This window comes from Mesoplodon bidens (assembly GCF_964165515.1).
Source record: "Mesoplodon bidens genome assembly, chromosome: 18".
NCBI lineage: Eukaryota > Metazoa > Chordata > Mammalia > Artiodactyla > Ziphiidae > Mesoplodon > Mesoplodon bidens.
The window spans coordinates 24857748-24882024 of record NC_138175.1 but is presented as its reverse complement, the minus strand read 5'-3'; positions in this window follow the sequence as shown (position 1 = coordinate 24882024).

The window sequence follows — 24277 nt, the reverse complement described above, 5'->3', positions numbered from 1 at the left end:
CCCTCTTTCCAACTTTCCACATTCTAAGAAGATGGAAGTCCTCAGAATATTTTCTATGTCATATTTTCACTTTGTCTTTACTTCTTTAATTATTCAGGAATTTAATTTATAAACAATAACAAAAGCAAAATTTGACTTCTACCCATGATCATGTTAGTCACTTTCTTAACACTTCTCTTATCAGCTCTGGAAAACAAAATTGGGAAGCAGTAATTCCAGGAATTCCCCTCCCCATAATAAGGTTTTAAAAATGCTTCTTTGTTTGAACCCAGGAGAATTATCACAAAGGTGTAGTTCTTAACTATGTGGGGCCACTGTCTTAGTTTGTTTGGTCTACTATAACAAAACATTATATGCTGGGTGGCTTATAAACAACAGAAATTTAGTTCTGGAGGCTGGGGAGTCCATGATCAAGGCACCAGCAGACTGAGTGTCTGGTTTGAGCTCTCTTTCTGCTTCCTCATAGATGCTGGCCTTCTTGCTGTGTCCTCACATGGTAGAAGAGAGAGGGAGTCCTCTGAGTCCTCTTTTTTAAGACCACTAATCCCATTCATAAGGGGTCCATCCTCATGGAGTGTGAAACATCTCCCAAAGGCCCCACTTCCCAATACCATCACACTGGGAATAAAAATTTAACACATGAATTTTGAGGGGACACAAACATTCAATATGTAGCAGCATTCATTGACATCATCTCTTTCATATGTTGAAAGCCAGTATGTACTACTACAGTGTAGAGTCTTCCAATGTTGGTACACTATATGCAAATATTTGACATTGCTTCAAATCCTCAGATCTTTACGTTGACTGTATCATCTTAGATTGCACATTTAAAATGTTACAGACTGTAGGCAGACTGGTGAGACCTCAGTAGTCAATAGTTTTGCTTGTCTATGTGTTTTGATCAGTGATGTAGTCTTTTAAAAGCTGAGACAGTTATTTCATGGATCTGTGTACTATTACTATGATTCTGATTCTCTATGGTGACAAGAATATTTGCTTATGTTTCCTTTTCCCATTGCATCACTCTTATCCTTCTTCTGTGAACACAGAGGTCTTAAAAGTGACTCATCTGTCAAATTTCAACTCCAGTTTCCTTTCTAAGTGCCTACAGTTTTACCCAGAAATAATGTTTACCAACCCCACCATCATCCCATTACATACAAATATACACCTGCTATATGAAAGGGCAAAGACCTCTTTTTACACATCTGTAGTCAGGGTCATTGGAGCCATGGTCCTTTGTTAATACTTAGAGGGGATTAATCATAATAATTACAGAGTACAACATAAATGGAATTTTAATATTATGTTAATAATGGCAAAATGAAGAGATTTTCAGTCATTCTAAATATGGCCCATGCATTTCACATTAGCCAGAAAATAACAACAGAAATAAAGAGAAACAGCATTTATTAAGCATGTACACCATATAAGATGTTGTGAAACATGTTAAATACAGTATCTCTAATTCTCCTTGCTTAATCCCTGATACCCAAGGGATTGAATCAGTTACCTGAGGTCCAAGCAGGATATGAATTCAGCTCTCCTACATTCCAAGTCCTTCACTTTCTCCTCTCAACTCACATGGCTTGTCTCTAATATTGGAAGTGCTCAAACATATTTGTTAAAGATATAAGTGAATGAATGAATAAATGAATGAATTATGAAGTAGCCTGAAGCTTTACCCCTGAAACTCCATGTAGTATACTTTCTATGCATTTAGTCTCACCAAACCAATTCTATGATAAAAATCTTCTTCATAACAAAGACTATGACTGACCTATGATCTATATAAGACTATATAGCTTAATTGGGAGTATAGAGATAGAGAAAGAAAATTCCTGACAGAAGTGGTATTATGGGTAGTCAGGTTGGAACCATAAACTCATTTCTTCATGCAGGAACAGGAGACTAGGTTATTAGACCAATTAGAGAGTCAAACTTGTCTAAATTGACTCCCAGCAATTGGTTCTTACTACAGTTGCATGGTAACAGTTGCAAGGCAGGCAGGGAATGAAATGTAGAGGAAATAGACAAAAGGTCAAGGAAATTAACAAGAATCGGGAAGTTAGGGAAGTAGGGTCACAATATAAAAAATAAAAAAATAATTAAGGTATAGTAGGTTCAATTTTTCCCCAGGCCTGAAATTGATAACTGATTGTCTGCTGATCCAGAGAAGTGACGGTGTGAGTGGCTAAGAAGGGGGTGGTATGGTGAGGAGATATGTAAGAGGAAGGGGTGGTAGGCCATGACTTTGGTGCAGGAAAACAGTGTCATGTGCAGAACATCTAGGATACATCTCGCTGTTTACCATGTAAGTCCGAGGACCCTCAAAATGAAGAACAAGAAAATAGCTTCAATAATAACAAAAGTAAATATTATCAACTGAGTCTCTAGTATCAACTGGCTGTATCTAACTAAGTCAAAGATTATATTCATTCACTTCTCATTTTTCCTTTGTGCACATAAATATCCTGTGAAGTATTAATTATTATCATTTGATAGGTGGAAAAACTTGCCCCAGAGCTTCTCTGATAATAATTGCTAGAGGCAAGGTTCAAACCCACATCTGTCACACTCCGTATCTCTTTTCATTATAATACTGATTCGTGGCACATCCTTTACTACCAAATCCCCAATTTAAAAAAACAAAGCATTTAATCAGATATAGGTTGAGTTTAAGTTTGAGCCCAAACATCTGCACAGAAACCAGGGTCCTTGACATAAGAGATATGGTTACAAGTTATCAAGACAGGAAATTACGGGATATTTAGGGAGACCGATTATAATACTATTTGAGGATTGTTTTGTTATTTTCTAAATGTTTACTTGCTGTATTCTTATTGCATCCAAGAAAAAGGGGCTGGAAAAACATTGAATTATACTATATCTGGATGAAAGGAAAGTAATGATTACTGAATACCTACCGTATCTCAAGTACTGTAGAAAATGTTTGCTATAAATTACCCCTATTTAATCCACTAAGAGCTATGAAATCTCATCCCATTTCACAGATGAGGAAACTGGGAGGTCAAAGCTCTAGACCCTAATTCCAATGTCATAAAAGTGAGGACATTCTGGGACCTTCCTGGTGGTCTGGGGGATAAGACTCCGTGCTCCCAATGCAGGGGCACAGGTTAGATCCCTGGTTGGGGAACTAGATCCGCATGCATGCCTCAACTAAGAGTTTGCATGCCACAACTAAGAGTCCACATGCCGTAACTAAGAAGCCCGCATGCCTCAACTACAGATCCCACATGCCACAACAAAGACCTGGCACGACCTAAATAAGAAAATAAATAAATAAATAGATAGATAGATAGATAGGACATTCTGATTTCCTAACCTATGCCGTTTTCACACCTGGGTGCTCATTAGCTAGGATAAGGACATGAACAGCAGGGAGTTGTGCTGATGGTTGAATAATTGTATTCTCCTCTGTTGCTAGTATGATAGCCATTGGAAATTGTTTGGAAGCTCCAGAGGAGTAGGAAAAGGCCATAACAGCGATAGTTAGGACTTGTCCGATGAATGTTTACCCTGGAATTCTGGGAACGTAGCGATTTCAACTATCCACTTTGGTTCTTTGAATAGATTTATGACATTTTTATTTAAAGATACACAATATAAACAGGCAATGGCAGTCATCATAGAGTAACAGAATAAAATATCATTAAATCATCATCAAATACGTACAATGCCCAATAAGGAGTTAGAAATAGATTGAGCTATGCACAATTATCAGCACAATGCTACAAAAAGACAGAAGGCAAGATTTGGATGTAAATGAGTGGATGAAGTAGAATACACAAAATATTTCAATAAAATGGAAGTTGATTAGACTGTAAGATTAATAAAAATGTAGAGGAGGAGAGAGTCATATATGAAGTGAGCACAACCTGCTTAGGGTTTTATTTGTCCTGTCCACATAAAAGGCACCAGAGGAAAATCTTATGCAGCTCACCAGGCATTCCAGAAAGAGCCCTGTGGGAAAAGGAGAAAGAAAACAATGTGACTGTTCTCTCCTTACCCTTGGTTGCAGATTCCCCAAAGCTTCCTTGGCATTTTATTGTGCACTAAGTCTCCAAGTATTGGTGGTCTTTACCTCATTGCCAGATATATTCTCCTATGTCAGATATATTCTCCTATGTAGGAGAATTTATAAACTGTCCAATCCTGATACCCTTGAATGATAAAATTCTATAACTCTTCAGGTTCTTAGTCCATACCCATCAAGGAACTATCTCATAATTTGAATCAAGCTCATAGGAAGAGAATGTGCAGGTAACTTCAGTTGAGCCTTCTAGAAGGCCAAATAGGCTATTTGTTGTTTGGTTTATAATCATCCCCAAGGTTTACGGTTACCATGAGTCCATCTTTACAGATCCCACCAACCCAGAAGTAGTAAAGAATCCAAATTACTGAGGCTACAATTCTGAAGTTCATCTCCTGGAGGACCATGAATTAATAAATGTATGTTATTCAGAGATTTTTGTCTTAGCATCTGTTAAAAGATCCCTAGATGGGACCTGAAACACCCTGTTGTTGCATTTCATATTTTTTTTCCTCGGAAAAAACAGATAATATTGATAGATGGGACTGATATTCTTAACACCAAGTTTATGATACACTTTTCATAACCTAGGCTTCTCCTCTTCAATGAGGGAAAATGTTGTCTAGCATGTGTAAGAACCTTTTAAAAGCCCTTTTAGAAACCCTGCATAAAATTTTGATTGTCTAAATAAACTGGGGACCAAATTTTCTCCTATCCATCCACCTCACTCTTTTGCTGGAGGAGTTGGCCTGCATTTCTTGTAGGGACTTCACTCTGGAAGGGGACAGGATTGACCCACAACCTAGAGCCAAAGAACCAGCCATACAAGGTCTGAGGACCCAGATCATTGATACCACTGAGGAATCCCATGTTTACTAGACAACGATTAGGTTCAGTGCTAATACCTGGCTAGTATTGGAAGTACCTTGGATAGAGACATTGAGAAATTAAATTATTGAACATGTTTTCATCAATTGGTGCCTTGTAATTTGTGTCACATTTGATCAATAGTACCAAAACCCAGAAAAGGCTTTGTGTGTAGAAAGGATATAACATTAATTATGGGAACCTTCCTTTGGTGTATCAGCCAAGATCCAATCAAGAAAAATAATGCTACTCTGAATTTCTAAAACAGAGAGAAATAATGGAGGAAACTATGTCCTCAGTTGATGAAAACTTCAAAAGCCAAATAGGGGACCATAAGGCATGCCAGATATTAGCAAGAGAAGAAAGCTTCTACCATCTCAAAAGAAAAAAATCAGAGGCAGTGTTAACTTATTCCAGAGGAAAATGGAGACAGGTGTGTCATTCCATGGGCACTGGAGCCGGGGAGGAAATGTGCCCCTGCTGGAGAAGCTTCTTGATGAAGGGAGAAGATAAGCATCCTGGGTTTTTATTTACGAATTTTAAAAATAATTTTTTGTTTGTAATTCTTTTAGATTTATAGAAAACATTTTTAAAAGGGTACAGAGTGTTCACACATAATCTTCATCAAATTTCTCCTAATGTTAACAAATGTGACCATGGTACTTTACTATTAACTAATCTCCAGACTTTATTTGAATTTCATCTGTTCTCCACTAATGTTCTTTTACTGTTCCAGAATCCAATGAAGGATACCATATTGCATTTAGTTTTCACATACTTCTGTTTTCCTTTCTAATAGAGTTTTCCAAAGACTGAAATTAGGCAGAGACCAGCTGATAGAGGAGCTGAGGAACACAGCCCGTAGGAATAAGTCCACCTGCATGTATAGTAGAGCCGGAGAGGACAAGGTATTGCTGGGAGGACAAATGGGCACAAGATTAGCACACTAAATTATACCCTTTTTATTGAAATATTCTTTGAAGTTTTAGATTGACGGAACTCTTATCATTATATTAAAGTCACACTTGCATTATTAATCATCTGTACAAGAGTCTTCAAAGTTAGGTATTCTTGTCCTCAGGTCACAGAACCACTAATAAATAAAATAGTCAGGATTTAAACCCAAGTTGTTTATTTGGCACTTTCCACTTGCTACATTTAAGTTATAAAATCAACATAGTCATTTCTTAACACTATACCCAAATACCAAAAGTACATAGGCCGCGCTAAATGCAATACTATTTCATGACTGTAATCAAAGTTGGGCACATCTCTCCAATTCTAAATTAGATTATTCATCTACAAAATGGGAAGAATTTCGTATAATCCTAAAGTTCTTAATTCAAACAGAGGTAAACCCCATCTAAATTGTGTTGACCTTCTGACAGTGTTCGAAGTCCAGCTAGGATTTGACTCTATCACCTCCTTTTCTGCTGGCTAAGTGATTTTGTGCCATGTTCAAACCGAGGGTTAGTTTTGAATGGCACACTTCGGTTGTTCAAGGTGTGTATAGCAGATTTCAACCATTTGTCCTCCCCCAAAGAAGGTACAAAATTATATACATGTTACAGGGTCTTGATGTTTGACTTCTATGCAAACTCATGAAAAACATGCTAGCCTCACACTGATTGTCTGTGTTCAAATGCTCAGCTACTGGACCAGAGCCAACAGGGCAGCAAATGACGGAAAAAGGAGTTTCAGATGTCAGCCGAGCTAAGCAGAAGGGACAGCTTTGTCTGTGGTTAACCACATATCGTATTTTTGCTGTTCTGTATCCATTTTTGTTGAATCCAATAAAGTTTTCATTTTTCGTGACCCAACTTTGGACTTGTTATGTTTGTTCCCAGCAAACCGCAAATCATTGAAGTCAATCCACACGGCCTGAGAGGCAGGACATTTTCATGTACAGATTTCTTAAATGGTTAAATGGCCAAGGTAGTGACTTAGAATTTCATAATCGTATCTCCCCTCCCCCCAAACCCTCACTTGTAAACATCTTGTGGAATAGAGAAAGACCACTCGGGAGAATATCATAATAGATAAGGAGACAAAATTAAATGTGTTCAACTTCCATCTCTGTTTCTTAAATTTTCATATCCCATGTAAGTCATTTGATGCTCTGTGTCATGAGCGTCAAAAAAAAAATCACTGATTCTAGAATACATTGATTGCTACGTTCCTTTTTATTACAAAATCTTTTTTTTCCCGCCAGGTATCTTCCCTTCTTCAAGCAGTCCAGCATTTCTCTAAGGAGATTAACCTTTACTAGCTGGAATCAATTATGATGTTCTTATTTCTTCTGCCAATGATTGGTTTAGTAAAATGCCTATGACACAATTCTCAATGAGAAAAGATGCCAGAGCTTCCTGAGGAAGGATTTTATTCAGGACAATACTGTTTTCTTCCTCTTGGATTTGTCATGTCTGGATGTGACACTTAGAATTGCTGAATCTTCTTGAAACCATATAGTCAGCCAAACCACAATCAACACCGAGTATGACAGTCAAGAAAGATTTGAACAAACTATCCTCAGTGATACTGTTGGTCTCTTTATTAATAAAAAATGGGACACATAAGAGTTGGATAAATGAGAACATAAATATTTTTAATCTTTATGTTTTATTCTTTACATTTACATTAATTCAATACCCTATAATTTGGAATTTCCTGCTGGTTGTGAATGCTAAGATAACAGATGAGTCAATGAAAAGAGTCTAGCACCGTGTCTGAAGTATGATGGGTTTTTAGTAAGTCTTTGTTTTCTTTCCTGTTTTCCCTACTGCACATCAGGCAACCCAAGGACAGATCATATTTTCACTGAACCTGACAAAAGGACCCAAAAGTGTGTGTTTGAATAAATGGCCTGAGGATTTATATTGCACAGACGTAAGGAATGAAATATATATTCTGAAGGAGTTTTGCTTCCTCCTGCCAGGGAAAGGGGGACTCCAGTTTCCAGGAGTGACTCTTTAGTACATGTGAGGCTTCAGTAGCAATATAGAGTGCAAGGACAAGGAATAAAACAAATCTCACAAAATCTCCTAAGGAGGCAATGAAAAAGAGAAAGGGCACACCAGCCCAAGAAAAATGACAATTCCAGGGCATTTATTATATGCAATTATCGGTTCCCTGCTTACAGACACCACTCTGAGAGCATCTCTGCTTATTCCCACTTAACTAATGTCAGAATTGTCCTCTTCTCTTCTTCTGTGAATGACCACTTTTGCCTGGCTGTTAACTTCCATCTCCCTGTTGTTCTGCTAATGGCGTTCTATAGAATATCTTGACTGAGATACCTGGCATGACCAGAAGGCTAGTAGATTCACTGTGATTTCCAGTCTCTTTCAGCAGTTTGTCCCTCAGCCTTCTGGTGAAGTGACCAACCAAGGTCAATACTTATCACCCTGCTGTGAGTGGAAGCATGTAAAGTTCTGTTTATTTGCCTACTGTCATTGGAAATGGATGTCTGTCTAATCTAGAGGATGGGCCATAGTTATTTGCCAGAAACAAGGACCCTCTTGTTCAGGAGACTATTTTGTTGATAATTTACTAACTTTGAATGCAGAATTTCCAAGTGTAAAGCACTAGTAGAGCTTGTGAACAGATAGGTCACAACGTGGCCCAAACAAAACTACAAAGCAACAGGCAATGTTGTTACTTCCTTTGGCCCTTTGTGTAAGATTATGTGAACCAATTGTTTAACTGTCCCTTTCTCCAGTTTGGGAAGTTGAAGAATTTAACTGATGAGACTCTAGATTAGTAAAAACCATCTTGGAAATACCATAAGCAATGATATGGGGCTGCCAAAACATTCTTTTCAGTCCACTTTCCCCAGTATTTTCTGTTGGAGGTGTTTTGAGGATTCTGATATAAGGTCTCAGAAAAAAAAAAAAAAAAAAAGTCCTGGTAAGCATGCCTTCCAGTGTTCAAATATCTTTATCTTAATTTTAAATCTGACACAATGTTTTTGTCTTGTCTTGAAAAAATGTTCTGGGAGATTGTTTCAAACTGAGTGATCAACTAAGAAATTTCAGTAATCTAAGTATCTGTAATTCCAGTTTAGAACATTTTCCTGGAAAACTTAAAAGAAAAATATTTTGGAATCTGTAGTAGACAGATTTGGGTAAAAATCCTGGGTCATTAGCTTATTAGCTAAGAGATCTTAAGCAAGACTCGGTATTTCAAGCATCCCTATCCCCATTTTCCAGATAAAGAATCTAATTGTCCCAAAATTTTTGTTAAAAGTAGATGACAATGAGATTATCTAGCATTCATAATGAACAGTGGACATTCAATACATATTGCATATTAAACCCCCTTAAGTTCAAGTCAAAAGTTCTTGAAAGACTGGCCAAGGCAATTTTATTTTTATTTTTTTAGAAAGAAATTAATGGATAAAAGGATTGGGGGATAGCTTTCTAAGCTAGAAGCTATGGGTATAATAATGATTAAAAGATAGCAAAACTACACATATAATTACCTTCTAATCTATTGAGAATTTATAAATGGTAGAACTGCCTCTTTGGGTAAAACATTAATTGCCAAGATATGGAAGCAACCTAACTGTCCATCAACAGATGAATGGATAAAGCAGCTGTGGGGTATATATATTTTTTATATTTAATGGAATACTACTCAGCCATATAAAAATAAAATTTGGCCATTTGCAACAACATGGATGGACTTGGAGGGTATTATGCTTAGTTAAATAAATCAGAGAGAGAAAGACAAATACTGAACTTTATCACTAATATGTGTAATATAAAAAGTAAAACAAACTAGTCAATATAACAACAATAAAAAAAGACTCTCAGAAAGAACAAACTAGTGGTTACCAGTGGAGAGGGGAAGATGGGAGGCAAGATAGGAGTAGCGGATTAAGAGATACAAACTACTATGTATAAATAAGTAAGGTATAAGGATATATTGTACAGCACAGAAAATACAGTCAATATTTTATAAAAACTATAAATGGAGTATAATCTGTAAAAATCACTGTTGTGCACCTGAAAATATAATACTATAAATCAACTGTACCTCAATTTAAAAAAGTGTTATGCATGAGTGAGTGTCAGTGACTAGCTTTGGAAATGTGTATCTTAGGTGATAGTGATAGATAGATAGATAGATAGATATTATCATATAGTTTCATGGTATTTCAGAAACTTGTACTTTATTTATTTTTTATTTTTTTATTTTTTATTTTTTTTTGGTACGCGGGCCTCTCACTGCTGTGGCCTCTCCTGTTGCGGAGCACAGGCTCCGGACATGCAGGCTCAGCGGCCATGGCTCACAGGCCCAGCCGCTCCGTGGCATGTGGGATCTTCCCGGACCAGGGCACGAACCCGTGTCCCCTGCATCGGCAGGCGGACTCCCAACCACTGCGCCACCAGGGAAGCCCCTAGAAACTTGTACTTTAAAAGAGTTATCTTTCAATACCCCCACCTAGACACTTGCTCATTTATTGTTTATTAAGTATTTATTGTTGTATCTTTTAGAAAGAGAACTGAAATTATATATACCTATATACACAATGAATTCCATTGTAATACTCTAAAAATTAAGTGGTGCTAGTTTTCCTGTTGTCCCAGTTCCAATAAAGAGCCAGTGACCATACTGAACTGAATAAGCTCCCTCACATACTACTTAGAATAAATAACTTATCAAGTCGATTCTCCTGCCAAAAAAATCTGCATCTCTGGCTGACAGTCACCTGAACCCTGCTGTCCTGAGCATTTTTTAAAGACCTCAAGGTATGAGCAGTGATTACTGTTATCTGAAAAATGTATCAAAGCTGAAGCAGACATGTGTTCCCCATGGGGGTACTTATCTAAGGAAGCTTCTGATAAAATTGAAGCTTCTATGTAGGTGTGTGTGGACTGGGAGGGGAGTGGGCTTGGTACATTCTGTGTATGTTTGCATGACTGTCAAAGTCATTCTGACAAAGCACATATACAAGAATTAATTATGCCTTGAAGGTTGGGGTCCCAGGAACAATGCAGTTCTAAACAAAAATAAAGAGTGCTTCTGGGGAAAGACCTATAAAAAAGTGTATTGGGCTCTGTTGAAGACAGTGTAAATAAATGTAATTACTAACTGCCAGGAAAGCATCAGAACAGCTTTGAGTAATTGATAGCCTTTGTTATCTTCTAAAATGAAGAGAGAGGGAGGAAGCATTTAGGAAAATGAACAATGAAGGGTGTGAGAGAGAAGAAAGGTGTGTGCATGGCTAGAGAACCCTGCCAGAGAGAACGTGATGGCACAACAGCACTGCTCCTTTCTTCTTTCTGATCAAGAAAGGAGGGATTATGAGAGAGAAATTCTCCTTATTTATCCTTGAAAACCTCACAGTTAGAGAGGCTTTGATTATTATTGTTATTCTGTTTGGGGAGTGGGGCGTCTTTTGAAATAAGGATGGGAGCAAGTTAGAACTTTGAGTTAAAAACAGGATTCCTCCTGATTCTAGATTATTTCTCCTCTTTTACTAATTTTATAAAACATAGGCAGCAAAATGCCTGCTCTGACTCACATTAGTGTTGTTTTGCAAAGAAAATTAAATTATGGATGTGAGTTTCAAGACTGTAAAGTGTTCTTAACACTGTTTTTTTTTTTTTTTGGACACTCAGATGTAGACAGCCCATTGTTAGGTTGTGGTGAGGAGACCCTCTCTTAGGAAAGAGTTAACGTAAACCTTTGTACAGAAGCGGGCCTTCAAGTACCACAGAAAGATCTTAAATGGCGATTGAAGTTGCCCATTACAGCCTTTCAGATGAATCAAAGACAAGGTCTGGTAATCTTCTTCTTAGGGCATGGTCTGAGGCTCTTTGGAGGGAAGTAGAAGAGAACAAAGAGAAACTGTTTCTCTATATGGATTATTAAATGACAGATGACACTAGTACATCACAGGCATTGGAGTAAACAAGCTACATTCATCCCTCGATGCAGTAGTTTTGTTTTTTGTTTTTTCCAAACAAATCTAGAAAATACACAAAAGACTTTTACTTCAGGAGAGTTGAAAGAATGTCTTTTGCCTCTTTGCATTTGGCCTTTATTCAGTGGACAAAGAAGCAGAATTTTTGTTGTTGTTGTTGTTGTTAGACTTCATCTCTAAAATTATTACTGAAAATTTAAATATCTTAAAAAATATCTAAAGAAACCCACTTTTGCTTTTGTGAATGTATAGATTTTGAGTATCTGTTTCAATTGCTTAAAAATAGAGACAAAGTTTTCCAAGTTTCCAACAAAAAATAGCAGCTTGTTTGCCGTATCTTCTGTGTAGTAAGTATCTGATGGATCAGAAGATGCTCATGACTAATGCACATACAGAGATTGTCTAAACGCTAAGTTTCAGCCAGATCTTATAATAAAACCTGCCTCCGTAAAGAGGTAATGATTCCAGCAGGAGTGACCTTACCCTTACCCTCTTCTGAACTTCTCCATGATCTTGTCTATCTTTCAAGGAACCTCTCATCTCTTATTTGACCCAGAACACAAATAACTATGACTTACTATCCATTTCTGACATTCATGAGAAAAATAAGGATGAAATAATAAGCATTAATTCAGTATACATTCTTCTTATTCTCTTAATATGTATTCTCTTACTTCTCTTAATTAAGATATACATATTCTCTTAATTGTGATAACTTCTGATAGTTCGATCCCCTTTTCACCCACAATGAAATCTCAGGATCACAATGTTACACTCACCCAAGATCACATAGCTAGTAGTTGTCAGAGTTGAGATTTGGATCTAATTCTATCTTCAACTGTAGTAACTATAACAATCATTTTACTTTTCTAGGTTGAGGATGAAGGCCATGTCTTATAGTCAAAGAACATATTATCTATATGCCAGTTCAGCCAGGATCTTTGCTTCGGAATAGGAGTGGTACAGGAGAATGAGATTTCCAGACACTAAAACCCACTAAATACTAAGAGAATTGTGAAAGACATATGCACATCTGTGTTTAAGTGCAATACATGTAAATGTGAAAAGGTTGCACCATCCAATTTATTAGAATTAATATATAAATCTCCTCTCATTCAATAGCTTCTTAAATCACTGTTGCCGTTTGCATGTTTGTTTTCGAGTGATTCTTGTCTTGTGTCCTACTTAGGGAAACTCTACAGCATAGTACAATAAGCACAGGATTTGAAGTACACTTGATTTAAGATGCAGCAAATCAGTCACCTACTTTATGTGTATTTGTGCATAAATTATTATATTGCTCTTACATTATTCACCTCATCTTCAAGTGAGAATAATTGCTTCACAGGGTTGTGATGAGAATTAAATGGGATAATATATACAAAGTAATCTATACTCAATAAATGTTTTTTCACACTCCATAAATTATTAGGACGATGGGTATTAATATTTAAGTATAATATAAAATTCTAGTCTTTTTATTGTCAAGTAATATGTCTCCTCTCTAGTTTGAAAAATCATGTCTTATATGCCCCCAGGGCCTGTTATAGTAAATACTGCAAGGAGAAATTCAGTTACTACTGAATACATTTATTAACACTAGACTTTATTCAATAAAGTCTTCAAAGGGAAAAGTTTTGAGATAAAGCCTCTGTTGTTGCCAAAATAATTGTCTCTATTCCACAGTCATTCTTCTCCCACCTACTTAGACAAATCCATGCTGGGGGTCCTTAGCCAGCTGCTTAGAGTATGTGTATTTCAGCTTCCCAAAATTAAGGGGATTTGCCTTAGGTCAGGTTCCCAGAAGCAGACTCAGAAATGAGGAACATTTAATAAGGAAGTGCTCTAAAGAAAAACAGGGAGAACAGTTAGGGAAATAGGACAAGAGGAAGTAGGGGAGATTTGGCAAGAGGAAGAAGCCAAACAAGGGTGAAATTTTAGGACAGTCTCAGCCTCCGTTCAGTACGTAGATGAGCTCTGAAGTGTCCAAACTCTAGGGAAGGAAGCTGGGCTTTCCTAGTCCTGAACTAGTCCATCCTTGGCTTTGAGTTGTCCCTGTTTGGTTTGAACTGTAAACAACCAGACAATTCTAATTTCTGTACTTTCAGGAAAAAGCAGCACCAGTAACCAAAGGCTGTCCTGTAAGAAAGTTGCAGGTACAAGACAGAAGACACACAGATTGCAGATGGGCACACAGAACAGGTAAGAAGGCTTGGGGTGGGAGTGGGGGGTGGGGAGTTTGGGCAGAGCAACTGACAAAATCCACCACTGGCCCCCAAACAGATGCAAGTCCATTTTAGTGCCTATCTTATGTTTATCTATGGAAATTTCATCACCAAAGAGTCTTAGACAAAGTCTAAAAATAATGATTTTGGTTTTCTTCTAAAACTCATCCTTTCAAGGGAGAGAGGACCAAACCATAAAAACAAGGGAAACTTTGGTTCAGAAATGCAGGGAGCTTTTGAAAGTTAGCAGACCAGAGCCATCCATCTGTTCAGTCATACAAATTAATATTGTCTTCACCTGCTCAGTCCCCGACTGGTTCACATAGCAACAATACTAAACAAAATTCACATAGGTCTTGTTGGTTTACAAAGTATTTTTCCCCTTTATTGTCCTAATTGAGCTTTTCTCACAGCCCTTAGACTCTGTCAAGTTAGGTATCAGTGCTTAGGTTTTGCAGAGAAACTCAAGATCAGAGAGGTGATGTGATTTATTCAAGGTTACTCCCTAATAAAGTGGCAGAATTGGGTCTTACATTTATTATCTTGTCTTCAAATCTAGTCTTCCTTCCTTACATATATAAGCAAGCATGAACTTCAGTTCTAAACACTAGGTGTCCATCAAAATTTATATATTGCTTTTTATATTCTACAGCAATATTTTGCAGCTCTGAAGCTAGTCCCTATGGGCTAGTAGGTTAACCTCAACAAAAAAGAAATAACCTCAGTATTATACATTCTTCCATGTCCCCAGTATTTCCTCTCTCCAAACATTTGTCAGCTTCAGTAAAATGATGAGTAATCACCTGTATTCCAGCTGGTCAGTCAGCTCTGTGATGGCAAAGTCTTGATGGGACTTTTTTGTAGACTTTTGAAACCCACTACCTAGCTCCGTGCCAGGCATAGGACAGGTGCTCCCTAGGAAGTTGCTGTTGAATGAAGCAGTAGATTAGACTCATAGCAGAAAGGCAATAAAGTTAGCTTTCATTCCTCTCCTTATTTCCAAGACGCAAGCTTGTTCCAGTGTCAGTCTCATATTTATCAATGGAAATTTCACCACTGAAAATCCACCTCAGGTGATGAATCCTCCACTCCAAATGTCACTTCCCAAAGTCACTTTCCTTTGTTTGATGAGGGCCTCATATCCCTTCTCCTTAGAAGTCTCCACACAACTCAAATGAGAGGAAACAAGTACTCTGTTGAGTAGTTTTCTTAATAGAGCTATTCTTTAAAAAAAAATTTTTTTTTATATTGGGGTATAGCCGATTAACAATACTGTGATAGTTTCAGGTGCACAGCATAGTGACTCAGCCATACATATACATGTATCCATTCTCCCTCAGACTCCCCTCCCATCCAGGCTGTCACATAACATTGAGCAGAGTTCTCTGTGCTATACAGTAGGTCCTTATTGGTTACCCTTTTTAAATATAGCAGTGTGTACATGTCAATCCCAAACTCCCTAACTATCCTTTCCTTCCACCCTTCCCCCACTAGTAACCATAAGTGCATCCTCTATGTCTGTGAATCCGTTTCTGTTTTGTAAATACGTTCATTTGTATCATTTCTTATTAGACTTCGCATATAAGCGATATCATACACTATTTCTCTTTCTCTGACTTACTTCATTCAGTATGACAATCTCTAGGTCCATCCATGTTGCTGCAAATGGCATTATTTCATTCTTTTTTATGGCTGAGTAATATTCCATTGTATATACGTTCCACATCTTCTTTATCCATTCCTCCGTCAATGAGCATTTAGGTTGCTTCCATGTCTTGGCTATTGTAAACCGTGCTGCAATGAACACTGGGGTGCATGTATCCTTTCGGACCATGTTTTTCTCTGGATATATGCCTAGGAGTGGGATTGCAGGGTCATATGGTAGCTCTATTTTTAGTTTTTTAAGGAACCTCCATACTGTTCTCCATTGTGGCTGTATCAATTTACATTCCCACCAACAGTGTAGGAGGGTTCCCTTCTAATAGAGCTGTTCTTTATCCATCTCTCTTCTTACTGACAGGGTAGGATTAGGAGTTAGAAAGAAAAACAGCAACTAAAAATGGGATTGTCTATGATTGGGACGGCCATCAGCCAGGCATAGGATAAGGCTCAGGTCTGTTACATGCATGATAATAGATGACCTACTATTTATTACAACTATCTAGCAGAGTGGCTGGCACAAAGCTGACTCCAAGAAAAGCCTTCTTATAGAGAAGAATGTATTTTAAAGGGAAAAAATATATACACACATATAATCTTGATAAAATTTGCTGTAAATAAATAGAAAGGGTAGGTATTTTATTGTCAAGTCATCCAAGGATGGTTTCATACTCTTTTCCTATCTAAGCTGCACTTCAAAAGTGTAGTCAATATTAGGCAGTAAGAGACGTATGGAATGGCATCTCTTCAAGAGGGAGCTGCATGAACAAAGATATTGGGAACCTTTAAAGGGTGATGATGACTGAGCTGAGTCTAAAAAAGATAAGCTGAATTAGCTGGTAAGTAAAGGTAGAAATTTGAGAGGGAAGATCAAGCATAATGGTGTGGAGGTATGAAAAGGCAAGGTGTATAGTTTGTTAACAATAAAGTTTAAATTAGGAGGAGAAGCTGTAGCTGGAGTTAAGAGAGAGGAACTTAGGTGCCAAGTCCGGCAGAGTTTGCAAACCATGGGAAAGAGCTTGTTCCTTGACTTGGGTGGTGTGGAACACTGTATTGAATAAACAGATTTTCAGAAGGCTTGTTGGCCATGGGAATGTTAATATACCAAGTCATGAATGCACACACAAATACACACACAGACAAACACACACACACACACACAAAATCTCTGACCAGTGATTTCAGGATTTTCTAGTCTTATTGAAGTGCAAATCATTTCAATATTGATTTACTTCTTCGGGAAAAATAAGACATGCTAAAGAACTTGAGATAATGCAAAATACAATTATTTTGGATGTTCACAGGAATATGAGGAAGCAAAGAGTGTGCAAAATGGAGAGACGTGAAAAGTGAGGTGTGGTTGAGGTCTGGTTAAAATTTACCTGTGATGGGAAGTGACGATAGGTGAGCTGGCACAGCACATGGGATAATGTGTATCTTAAAAAGGAATTTTATCACTTCTTGAAGGAGGATGTGTTTCTGAGGCAGGAGGGGAGATAATCAGCAACTTGAATGGAAGGGTGATAGAAGTTCAGATTTGAGTTATAGAAGGTACTCCCACCTGCCCCCTGCCAAACAGTCTGGAGAATGGGTAGCCTGGTAACTAACTTCAGGCAAGAAGTCCAGTAAAGTAAGCCTTTAAAATAATCCAGATAAAAATAATTAGTTCTGAATTGAAAGAGGTGAGCAGGAATGGGGAATATAGTGCTATTGAAAAAGAATGTGAGAGGGACTTCCCCGGCGGTCCAGTGGTTAAGACTCTGTGCTTTCACTGCAGAGCACCCAGGTTCGATCCCTGGTTGGGGAACTAAGATCCCACATGCCACGCAGCACAGCCAAAAAAAAAAAAAACAGAGAGAGAGAGAGAATATGAGAATAAGCCTCAAATTTGTAGCTAGATGACCTGAAGAAAACAAAACACTAATTCGAAATGATACATGCACTCCAATGTTCATTGCAGCACTATTTACAATAGCCAAGATAAGTTTCCATTAATAGATGAATGAATAAAGAAGATCTGGCACATATATACATTTAAATCTTAGCCATAAAAAATGATATCTTGCCATTGGCAACAACATGAACGGATCTAGAGAGTATTATGCTAAGTGAAATAAGTCAGACAGAGAAAGACATATACTTTAGGACCTCGCCCTCTATGTGGAATCTGAAAGCAAAACAAACAAAACAAAATAAAAGAAGACTCGGAGATACAGAGAACAAATGGGTGGTTGCCAGAGGAGAAGGAGGTTGTGGGGCAAAATAGGTGAAGGTGATTAAGAGGTACAAACCTCCAGTTATAAAATAAATAAGTCACGGGCATGTAATATATAATGTAAGGAATATGGTCAGTAATATTGTAGTAACTTCATATGGGGATAGATTGTTACTAGACTTATCCTAGTGATCATTTCATAACGTATTAGAATGTCAAATTACTGTGTGGTACACATGAAACATACATAATATTGTAGGTCAACTATATTTCAATCCAAAACCATGTAGCTAGAGTGCCTACGTGGCACTCATTAACAAGATGAATAAAGGCAGGATCCTCTAAGTTTTTAAGATAAACTAGGGTTTATGGTTCATTTCATTGCTATTAAGTTTGTGTCGCGCTGGGAATTCCCTGGCAGTCCCGTGGTTAGGACTCCACACTTCCAATGCTGGGGCCCAGGTTCAATCCCTGGTAGGGGAACTAAGACCCCAAAAGTGGCACAGTGCAGCCAAAAAAAAAAAAAAAATTGTGGCAGGCTAAGGGACCAGTATTTAGACCTTGCCTTAATCCAGCTACTTACTGTTCCTCCCTCTGAAATCCCCAAGGGAGAGATAACCTAATGGGAAGCATGGTATCATATTCTTAATATTACTGAGAAGATGCTTACTGCAGAACTCTGGCAAATGGGGATGAGGATAGTTTGGACTTGAGGCAGAAGGTGGGTTACCATTTCCCTGAAGTAAAAGCTAGAGTTAACCTTGATTCTCTGCAGACCTTGAGGTGACTGCATAGACAGTGCACAGGCTGGAGGAAGACAGGAAGGAGTAGAAATGAGGTGGAGGTTTCGTAGCTGTGTCTGATCTAAGGCAGTACAGGTGAGAGAAGCTCCAGGTAAAGCCACACTGGGTGAACTTAAAAACAACAAAACAACAAAAACTTACTATCATCAATTGTGAATACACATAAAAGCAGAGAGAAGAGCATAAAGAATCCCAGTGTACTTATCACAGAGTTCAGCAATTATCAAAATAAGGTAAATAATGTTTCATCTATGGACCAAACCCTAAATAATTATTATAATGAAGATCCAGGACATCTTGTCAATGCATCTGTAAGCTCTTCTGTTTTTATATCTAGGAGATAACATTCCCCCTGCCCCCATTTTAGTAAGATTTTAATCTCTTAGAATTTTCATCCAAACGGAATAGCCTGGTCCTTAGGACAAGGGTGGGATGTGGGTATAACTTTCTCTTTCTCTCACCTACATACACATGGGACATCCAGTAACACATTATCCATGGGACTTGCTGTTTTAGCTTCACCTGAAAGAACTTTAAATCAGTACCCAAGTGTCACCTTCAAGTTGTAATGCTGCAAAGAAAAGAAACCCAGGAATTTAAATGAAAAAATATTTTTTCAGAATAATTTATAGGGATTTACATAGCAATACTTTACAGGAGTGAAAAATTAACCTCAGTATATTACCTTAAAATTCAAAACAAAACAAAACAAATTTTCAGTTCTCAATCCTGTTAAGTTTTCTTCAGTCCAATATCACAAGCAGGATATTGCCTTTCTCACAGCTAGAGAATTAAAGTGGATGAGGACCAGGGGCCAGTGGGGAGACTGGCAGTGAAGTGAAATCCAGTGGTTAAATATCAGGCTTTTAGCTCTGATTTTATTGATGATGAAGTGGATTTAGGCAGAGAGCAACCCAAAATCTCATACCTATAAGTCTATTTATGAACAATTGAAACAGTTCTGAGACGTAATAGACATTCATTATTTTGGCAATTCTCATAATCATTATTGTAGCAATAATATTTCTCACAGATTTGTAGTGCATTATAATGTTTTTTCATATTTTAAAATAGATCATTCGTGACATTAAATAATGACCAAATGAATAGCTGCAGCCTCATTACAAAGTTAGAATTTTCAATACTTTATTTTATTTTATTTTTGCGGTACGCGGGCCTCTCACTGTTGTGGCCTCTCCCGCTGCGGAGCACAGGCTCCAGACGCGCAGGCTCAGCGGCCATGGCTCACGGGCCTAGTCGCTCCGTGGCATGTGGGATCTTCCCAGACCGGGGCACGAACCCATGTCCCCTTCATCGGCAGGCGGATTCTCAACCACTGCACCACCAGGGAAGCCCAGAATTTTCAATACTTTAAATAGGGACTGGTTGTATTTTAGTCATATTCACAGTGTATTTTTTCAGGACTTTAATAACAATGTGGGACAAACCTATTCTCCTTGATATCAGCAAGAATAGATTAACCTTCCTAAGTAAAACAATCATTACTGAGAACTTCCGTGTGCCATCTCACTTAACCCTCACTTATCTCCATGAGGTGAATTTTAATATCTACTTGTAGAGGTAAAACACTGGCCAAGTTGTGTAATATCACATAGTGAGTCCTGACTTTACATCTCAATTGAATTTTCTCTCTTTCTCTGAGTTTGTGCTTCCTTTTGTATATCAGCATCTTCCACATGCCACTTCTTTAGGGGAGTAATCATCCCTTTTTGCCTTAATAAATCCTAGTCATCCTTCAGGTATGGATTAACTTCCATATCACTTCTTTTGGGAATACTTCCTGGCTTCCCTTCTCACAGGCTGTTTAGGTACAAACTTCTCATGCTTTCATAGTCTTAGTAATTTTATTTGTAAATGTTCATATTAAATAGTAAAACTCTTACAATTCTCTTCTAATTAACCAAAATGTTAGTTTAATCAACACAGTACATTTTCTGGGTAAAAATGCAGATACACAGCCAACAGGCTCCTCTAAGATGCCTTGACACTTGCTGCTACCATTTACATTGTTTATTCGAATATGTTGTGTTTGTTTCCAACACTATTTATTCCATTTGTATTTTTCATTGCAATTATTAATTGTATTTTATTGTGTTTTTGTAATATTTAATTAGAGTGTAGAAAGGAAGAATTGTTGCATTTATGAAAACAAAATGGGATATTTCATAAAGACACAATAACGAATGTAGAAAAAAATATGCCTACATTATGTGAGCAAAAGCAATACAAGAGTGGGAGAAATTCCAAATAGGTGCTGTACTTATTTTATAAGTGTAAGTTCTCATATCTCTTTGCTAAAATTAAAATCAGAAATTGGACAGGATTCATTAGATGTGAGAATCATGCAATAAAGGCAAGTTTGAAGTCTAATCAATAAGCATATATTCCAAGAAAAACTATTTTCCTTACATTGAAAGAATGATGTGTAAATTTATATGTCTAAATTAAGTGTTAAAAATTTTGAATACTCATTTTGATTCCCAGTTTAACCTTGTTCTTAGTTGTGCTGGTCCTATTATCAAAGTTCAACAATGGAACACTAAGATTATTCAATTCATGAGAGTTTAGTGAAAGGATATTTGCAGAAGGGTGAGCCAGTTTAAGGAAACGAACAATGGTTAATGAAACATCTAACTTCTGGCAGCCAGATGACAGTCCCACTTTCAGACCTAAAAAGGAAAAGGATGAAGTTGTACTAGAACCAGGCATGATCTGGAACCTTGAAAGAGAAGTTTCTTAGAAGGAACTGTGGCAGTAAGTAAAGGAATCCAGCCCTTTCCAGAAGCACAGCCATAAAGAAAACAGATGAGAAAGAAGTATCCTGACTTCTCTTTCTTCTGGCTGTCCTTCCTCTGGCTGGTGCCTCCCATTGGCCCAAATTCATCTGGTATCCAAAGGAGCCTGGATGATGGAGTCCAACAGTTTTCAGCCTCCCAGGATTCATAGCAAGGCAGAAGGGGATGAAAATGGATGTGGTTAATAGAAATATCAACCCACTGACCAAGAAGCAGATCCTGTCATTATGGGCAAGTTGGTTTCCAAAAACTTCACTTACCATTTACCTTCCCTTTTAGACTGTAAGCTTTGTAAAAGGAAAAGCATGCCCATTTTGTTACATTCTATAGTCATCAGTTAGTAAATACCTGCCATAGTGTGGACAAGCAATGTTAGTTGACTTGCTGATGATTTAGAAGAAAGAGAAGTTCAACTTTAACCCTGAATTGACTTAAATGCAAGATCACTATATGAGATGGTGACAGGCACTGGCTTAAGAGATTGAATTTTGCCCATCCGTTTAGTTTCTACAGACATTGAAAGAATGGTCTGCTAGATTTGGTTCTGATTACTGTAGCAGCATGTGCTGAATTGAAACCAGTTACCCAGATAGCAGAGGCCACATAGGCAAGGCTCTCAGCCATGTGGTCCCTTCAGTAGAAACGTTAACTTAATTAGTTCTGAGGACAACACTACATCTTTTATTGTTCACCATTATTTTTCTTTCCTCTTCTACAACCTTATGCTAATTTATTTCACCATGTTCACAAAATAGCTCCAAAAAGTAAATTATATACTCTCACCATGCAGTTGATTTATAATGCTTTCCTGGAAGAAAACAACTCATGTAAAACTCTGAGAATTAGGTATTCTCTGTTGTTTCTCTGTTTATTTGATTTTCTCCCTTTTATAATAGCACTTTGTCTTTTCGCATACATATCTTTGTAAAAAAAAAGTATTTTTATGCCTTAGATTAGGTAGAAAGTTAACAAACCTAATAAATATGCTGGAAAAATATAGGATGGGTTGGGAAATAGGTCTTAGTAGATGTGAACTGTTAGATCTTAAAGATATATTACACATTTCTTGCCCAAGTCCATTATTTTACAGTAAAGTTGCTGAGGACCAAACAGAATTATATTGCATATGATAACACAGAACCAGTATAGAAAATTCACTCTCTCTCTGGCATGTTACATGGACAGAATTTCAAGATTCTTCCTTTCTATTTGGGTTCCTCCATTTCCAGACCCAACTCTCAGAACATTAACAAAGGTACTGGAATGGTATTTCATTTGACGACATGTTATCTTACTATAATGTGGAAATTTGAAACCAGTTTGTTTCAGTCTCAGGTGATTGTAAGTATCTCTTTCTATATTATATTTCACTTCGTATCTCATATTATTTGTGTACCCTTTATAGTTTCCCCAGGAAATTGAGTTACCAGAAAGCAGGGATTATGTTTTAAACATTTCTATAGCCTCCACGGTGGGCAAAGTACTTAATACAAGGTGCCAAACACATAGCATTTTGTGGAGAAAACAAACCACAACAGAACATATATCCCAAGTCCTTACCCAAGGATCTTTTCACTAGACTTTTTCACTGATCTACAAACCAAATGCTGTTTCACACTACATATTAGAGGGAAAATATGTAAAGCAAATATGAAATAATTTTGTTTCCATCACTTACGCTGTGCATTATTAAACGAGGAAGATGTTAAAAACAATTAACATGTGGAAACCAAAACTTCAGTAACATTAGGCTCAAGTGCTCTTTCCACAAAATTAAATAAATCAAAATAGTCATGACTTCTTTACAATTCCAAAGATTAGATCAGGGAGTTCTGACTTTCCTTTGTTCCTCCACATTGTGTTCAGAGCTACAGAAACATGTGTTTACAAATTGTTCTTTTGTATTTTCTACTTATCTAAACCCCCAAGATGGGAGTTTGAGAACAGAATTACAGGAAACCAACTTACTCTGACAGTTAAGCATGCAACTGAGCAGGACCTCAGTAGCTTGAAAGGGAAGACCCTTGAATGCACCAGGGGAAGCAAAGGCTGTTGCTATCACTGGTAACAACCCTGGGTAAGTGGATCAAAGAGCAGGGGAGACATAAGCAGACACCTGCACCACAAGATGAGGGCTGGTGAAGGGTGTGGGAAGTAAAGAGCACTGGACATGCCTGAATCCAGAGAGTCAGTGTTTGTCATTGTGGCAATGAATGGGGGTGAGTAGGGGTTGGTTGTTATAGACGTTAGAAACCAAGCTTCTCTATCTGAAACTATAAAAGTATCAAAGTTCTTAACTGTGTCACTAGATTCTGGGCGATGGCCTTTATGAAACATTCAGTTTTCCTACATTGTAACCACTTAACTAAGAAGTCAAAACTATTTTTTAAATTAATAAACACACACACATACATCTGCACATATACAGGCATTTAGCAACACATATCTAGCACTTGCTATACACCTTTCATGATCCAAAACACTTCACAACAATAAACCTATTTAGTTCTCCAAACAACTTGTGAGGTAGATACTATAGATATTATTATTGTTTTAGAGATGAGGAGACTGAGGCATCCAAGGCTCCATAATTCAGAAATAGCAGAAACAGATTTTGAATCTGAGGAATCTAGCTCCAGGTTTACGTTGCTCACTGTATCAGACTGCCTCTTGTGGCATAATCCAGTCTTTCATAAAATATTTA